At 42.6% G+C, this 6,959-nt stretch overlaps 1 pseudogene; it reads left to right on the forward strand.

Moving 5' to 3' along the window:
• Positions 1–205: 205 nt before the first annotated feature.
• Positions 206–2,601, forward strand: LOC147890669 (pentatricopeptide repeat-containing protein CRR2, chloroplastic pseudogene; annotated as a pseudogene).
• Positions 2,602–6,959: the final 4,358 nt, after the last annotated feature.

Below are 6,959 nucleotides of genomic sequence, written 5' to 3' on the forward strand. Positions count from 1 at the left end.
CACCCCTGACGTTTGCAGGGAGGATCGGGTCCGAACGAACTTGTTTGCACCTACCTTATGTCCACATTTTTACTCATTCGCTTTTTCCCTTTAAAAATTTGATAGAATCCTAAAAGGATATCACTCCAAACCTAGTTTTGCACGGTCTAAACATTAGGGGCAACTTTGGCCAAAGAAGTGCTGCGATGGGTGACCTCCCAGTGCTGGTGTGAGCGCACCACTACCTGACAGATTCATCGAGTGTCACTGCTTTCTCGCATTCTTGCTTGTTTGACTTTCCTCCTTAGTGTGCAGTAATTCCGTTTGAAGCGACTGGTTGTGTCCATAATCATTTATGTTCTTGGAGCAGTGCCGATGTCCGTGTGTATTGTTTCTTTTAGTGTGTGTCCATAAGTCAGTTACTATGCCGGCAGTGCAAGCGCAAGCCTTACCTGAAAAGAAATTTATAGACCCCATTAGATGGATAGGCGGAGGAGCTATGATCCAGGAAATCTGCAGCAAAAAAAGCTTGTTTTGAGAACTGGCCTTCTGGCAGCCACGAACTGTAACAACAGAGATGGTCTGGGTGCATCATCCACTCAGGCAGACGTTGACACCTTTTCCTATCTCATACGGCGCTGTAGAGACGCAGCAAAGGGCAAGCGAGTCCATGTACACGTCATTAAAAGCGGGCTTGAGAGAGACAGGTTTTTGGCTAACCTTCTAGTACAGATGTATGGTGAGTGCGGAGCTTTGAAAGATGCACGGACTGTATTTGCTAAAATGCATGAACGAAACGTATTTTCATGGGCTATCATGATTGGAACATACGCGCACAATGGGGAGGGCGAAGAAGCCCTAAAACTCTTTCAAGCGATGCTGCTGGAAGGTTTGAGACCAGACAGGGTCACGTTTGTTAGCGTTCTTTCTGCCTGTGCCAGCCAAGAAATTTTAGCTGTAGGCAAGTGGATCCATGCCTTTATTTACCGCTGTGGCTATCAGTCAAATGTTATAATAGGGACTGCCCTTGTTAACATGTATGGCAAGTGTGGCAGTCTGGAGGAGGCAAGGAGCATGTTTGACCAAATGTGCAGGCGGGATGCTATTTCATGGACGGCTATGATTGCAGTCTATGCACAGCATGGACATTGTAAGGAGGCTGTAAGTCTTTATGAACTAATGCAGCTGGAAGGCACCATCCCAAACAGAGTCACATTTGTCAGCCTCCTTGACGCATGTGGCAGTCGGGCAGCTCTAGGGCAAGGCAAACGCATACATGAACATATTTCAAGTAAAGGATTGGACTTAGATGATGTTGTTATTGGGAACGCACTTATCAGTATGTATGGCAAGTGTGGCAGGTTGGAGGTTGCACAAAAAACGTTCAACAAAATGCATAAACATGATGTGGTTTCATGGACTGCCTTGATTGCAGCATATTCACAGCATGGAAAGTACAAAGAGGCTCTCAAACTTTTCCAAAAGATGCTGCAGGACGGTGTGGCTCCAGACAGGGTCGCTTTCTTGACTGTGCTCTCTGCATGTAGCCATGCCGGCCTGGTAGATCAGGGCTTTCATTACTTCACTTCCATGAGTCGTGATCATGGCATCAGTCCAGCAGTGGAACATTATAACTGTATGGTTGACCTTCTTGGTCGACTAGGACAATTACGTGAGGGTGAAGACTTGATTAAGAAGATGCCTATAAAACCTACTGCCACATCCTGGATGACGATGTTGGGTGCCTGCAGTATGCATTTGGATGTTGAACGAGGAAAACAAGCTGCAGAACATGTTTTTAATATGGACCCAGAAAATGCTACTCCTTACATATTGTTGTCAAATATCTATGCGGCAGTCGGCAGGTACGATGATGCAGCTAGGATAAGACAAAGGATGAAAGAGAGAGGCTTGAAGAAGCAGCAAGGTCACAGCTCTATTGAAGTTGGCAACACTGTGCATGAGTTTATTGCAGGAGATACTTCACACCCACGAAGTGTGGAAATTTATGCCGAGCTACAAAGACTAAACTGGCAGATGGAAGAGGCAGGGTATGTGCCCGACACAAAGGTTGTACTACATGACGTGGAGGAGGAAGAAAAAGCCCATAAGCTGTGCTTTCACAGTGAGAAGCTTGCTGTTGCTTTTGGAATTATCAGCACTCCTATTGGAAGTCCTCTTTGTATCCTAAAAAACCTTAGGATATGTCGCGATTGTCATTCAGCCATCAAGTTTATCTCAAAACTTATTCATCGGGATATTATGGTGAGGGATGCTATTCGTTTCCATCTCTTTAAGAATGGAGTTTGTTCATGTGCGGATTATTGGTGACAAGTGCCGTGTGGAAGACATGTGAAATGTCTTTGGCTATTTTGTGTTAAATAATCTTGTAGGCCTCTTAGGTATGGAAATCGAATTGGAACCGTTGGGAAATAGATTAATCCATAGTTTATTAATTCAAGTAAGATTTACCTCAAAAGCATCACGCATGAGTCCTGGTTATCGTTAAACAAGGTTGGTGTGGTGAAAGCCCACAGAAAAATCCTATGGTCTACCTGCTTTTTTTTGTCATAGAACCTATTGGGATATTTTGTATGGGGATGTTTACCATTAGGTCTAATATAAAATATCCGGTCTTTTCAGAATCTGTGCGCGCACGCGCGTGTGCTGATATGTGGTGCTGCAGGTCCATCCCTCGACACTGCACAGGTGCAGCTCCGGGGGCTGCTTGTGAAATTGAGCACAGCTTGATGGTCAATGTCGACAAAGACAAAAACATTTGTGGTGAATTCAAATAGACCCAAGGGGCCCAAGTCAAGGAAGTTGAAAGTTATGGAGTACCTAATCACAAGTGGGTAGGCTGCATGGAAAAGAGTATAGCAGCAGGATGGGCAGCCTAACATGACTTTGAGAACTAACACAGCAACAAGGAAATTGGTAAATTGGGCAGGTGTGGCAGTCTGGATGAGGCACGTTTGACCAAATGTCCAGGTGGGATGTTGTTTCATGGAGCGCATTGATTGCAGTCTATGCACAGTATGGACATTATAAGGAGGCCATAAGTCTTTATGAACTAATGCAGCTGGAAGGCACCATCCCAAGCAGTGTCACATTCGTCAGCCAGCTCTAGCGCAAGGCAATTGTATACACGAACACATCTATGATGCCACAAATCAGCAGGACAAAGGCTTGACACCTTTATGAGTAATCCTTCTTAGGTTTATTTTAGGGCAGCTATGTAGGCCAGGACAGGTTTGGTATTAGCCTAGCCATGAACCCAAATAGTGGGCTGATGGATCAGCAAAAGGGTGCCGATAGAAGGTGCCAATAGAAGGTGTAGTAGGGGAGAAGTCTAAGTCTCTCTCTCTCCTACTATACTGCTGACTGAAGTAGAGATAGCACTGAGAGAAGATGCTTTCATAAAAATGAATGAAAGCACTGGGGTTGAGTACAAGGACTGAGGGGAAATAGGGGGCCTCCGAAGAGGAGAATAAATCTTTATTTATGGCTACCCAAAGGGCTGAGTACAGCAATAAAGACTATGGAAGGAGCTGATCCTTCATTGTAAAGAGGGAGATCAATACTCCTTGTTATGTATCATGTTTATGCTATGCAAGGCCTAGCTTGGATGTTCAAAACCACATGAATAACTTCAATGTAAGTTGGGAGAAGTGGTTGCCAACCTGACCCAGCAAGGAGCATGCGTGCAGGAGTATTGAGCAGGGAGAAAGTGTCATCAGATTGAGAGTTGTCAAAGAAAGCAAACACAGATGTAGAAGAAAGAGAAAGCTCGGTGTCCACGAAGAGGAAGCTCTTGTGCGAGTATGCATCAAGTCATATCCTGTATGCAAACGCATGCAGTTCAATTCATAATTGCATATGCTTGGCTTTTAGTTATGATTTCTTTAAAAAATTCCCAAGTTTTGAACTTCAGTTACTAGTGCCAACCACCAACCAACACCCACTATTTAGGTGAAAAAGTAGTCCCTTAACATGCATACACTGATCCTCACATTCTAGCAGTCAAGGCTCAATTTACACCTTAAAAAAGTTTTGATCTTCAGTTAGTGCCAGCCACTAGCCAACGCCCACTATTTAGCTAAAAATGTGGTCCACCTTAACATGCATACACCCAACCCTCACATTCTAGCACTCAAGACTAAGTTTACCGAATTGCTAGAAAGAGAAGAGAGTGGGAGTGATGTGACACTCCCTTGGAAGCAAGTCAATTTTGTAATAACCTTTATCCTACATGGGAAAGGAGAGCTATACTTCCTAAAATTCCCATTTTTGGGGACAATGAACTCGGTTCCATTGTAAACTTCCCATTGCTTTTGTCCAAAGCTCCTTCTACATTCATGGAACCAATGAAGTCTCAATTAGAGAACACTCCAAAGGAGCTGAAGACACCATCCAAAGGCCAATTATACGAGCATTCTTAGAGATTTCAAGGGAGGTATTTTCTCCACCAAGCAAATACACGATTATAGCGTTGGAAGCTCTCGGTCTTCAAGAGGAACTTTTTGAAGAGGGCAAGGAGGAAGAATTTTTTGAAGGCAAGAAGGAATACAAGTTTATAGAGATAATGCAAAAACTAAGACCACCTATCAATATGCAATCTAAAATGTATGGTGCACCAATAGGAGAAGACTTCACAAGAAATAGTGGACCCTCAAGGAAGCAAGAGGGAAGTGATACCTCAGTAAAAACTCACTCGAGAGACAACGGAGGAATAGAATCCATTGGAGGTCTTCCTGGATCATCATGAGTTACACCATAATTTCAAGTAGAGGGCAACCAATCTAAAGAAGAGACAATTCCCAATTCTCCACGTAACTATGTCACAGTAGTACTATAAGCGGATCCACACTCTAACCTCAATAGATTGGCTCACTACTCATGTGCATACTGGTTTATGTCCTTGTTACCTTGGTTCATGACCACCAACCACTTATATAAAAAGTTGGATATGTACCCACTGGGCTCATCACTAGTGTCAGACTTTTACAAAAAGGTTATTACCTATTTCTCTTCAAGAAGGAAGATATGGCATACAAGTCTCTTCAGTCTGGGTTGTGGATGTTGAGGAATCCACCACTATACTTAGAGGGTGGATGCTGTGGTTCTCACTAGATAAGAAAAGAGTGACTAAACTAATTGTATGGTTAGATCTTGTTGATTTACCCTTTTCTCTTTGTAATCAAGCTGCCAAGTTGTGTAGCAACTTAGGAACAATTGTAGGCCTTGAGAAAGAATAGTTCATAAATCCTAGAGAAAACCCCCTGGCATGTGTCGACTTGGATTTACCCAAAGATCTCCCAAATACTCTGGTTATCTTGAGTAAAATGGAATGATTTACAAGAAGCAACCTCTAGTTAATAAGAATCTACCTAATTCATGTCTCTTATGTGGGATTTCCTCACATATAGTAAAAAATTACCCTGGAGGAAGGACAAAACTAAGGTTGTTGCTAATTCTCCTCCTCCACCCCTTACTAGCAAAATGAAATTAGTCACAAAAAACATCGAAGGGCAAGAGGTTGCTAGTATGGCTCCCTAGGGGAACAAAGAAATGCAGACCGAGGCCGGTGTAGCACCCATTCAAAATCAATAAGAAGTAATGCCTATCCATACCAAAAATTCTTTTGAGAAATTGATTGAAAAAGAGACACATGAATGCACCTTTGAGCACCAAACCGACCTAGAAGGCTCTACAATCATGCTAGGATGGTCTTCAAAGTTTGAAGATGAACTTAACCAGGGAGATGCAATTGTTACAACTTAGGAGATGATGAAAGCTCAAAACAATCTCCCTCTTCCTAAGGGAAAAGAGAAAGGTGTCACCCTCAAGCCTTGTAAAGCCCTAGCATCTATACAAGATAAGAGGGAGAAAAGCTTCACCCTCAAGGGAAAAGCACTAGCAACTGCACAAAATAATAGACATCTCTCTCAAGTTAAGGGAGGAACCCCAGCCCCTATAGGCTTTGCTCCCAAGGCTAAAAAGGGGGAAATTTATTCTCATTTGTGGTAAACCTCATAGGGGTGTGCCCTTATAAGGTATAGGAGTGGTGGCAACCACATGGCAAGATCCCATGTAAGAACAAATGTGGAAATATATAGGCAGATCCATCCTTTCTTCTCTCTAGTCATTCTTGGTTTGTGCATGGATCATCAAGTGAGAATGTCTGAGCCCGATATTTTCAAGATTGCTTTTAGGACTCAAATCGTCCACCACGAATGCCTCGTTATGCCTTTTGGACTGACCAATGCACCTACTACATTTTGTAAGATGATGAACTATATCTTCCTACCCTATCAGGACATCCTGGTAATTTTCTTTGATGACATCATGGTTTCTAGCAAGAGTCAAGAGGAACATGAGAAAATTTTGGATCTTGTTTGAGATCCAATAATATGCCAACCCAAAAAAAAGTTCATTTTTTTGGTCCAAAAATTCAATATCTTGGTCACATTGTTTGAGCTAAAGGCATTTGAGTAGACCCCAAGAAGGTAGAAATGATAGTGAACTAGATATAGCCTAAAGACATCCATGAGTTACATCTTTTCTAGGTCTATGTAGTTTCTATTGTAGGTTCGTTAAAAACTTCTTGCACAAGGCACATCCGTTGATCCAACTCCTGGATAAGACTCACATTTTCTCTTGGGGTGATTGGCACACTTTAGCTTTCCAATGACTTAAAGAAGCAATGACCCAAACACCAATTTTGACCATCTCGGGGTTCTTGATACCTTTCTTTGTCACTGTCACTGATGCTGGTGGACAGGATTTCATGGATGGGCTCATGCAAGAGAACCATCCAATTGAATTTGAGTCACATAATTTGAAACCAACAGGATATAAATTATTCCACATATGACAAAGAATTAGCCGCCGCTGGGTTTCATGTCCTTTAAATGGGTTCTGAGTTACTCATCAAGACCGATTATTTAGCCTTGAACCGAATCATCGATGAATAATTG

The sequence above is a fragment of the Dipteris shenzhenensis genome, chromosome 19, assembly GCF_047967505.1.
Source record: "Dipteris shenzhenensis isolate YYH24624 ecotype China chromosome 19, Dip_SZ_1.0, whole genome shotgun sequence".
Taxonomy (NCBI): Eukaryota; Viridiplantae; Streptophyta; class Polypodiopsida; order Gleicheniales; family Dipteridaceae; genus Dipteris; species Dipteris shenzhenensis.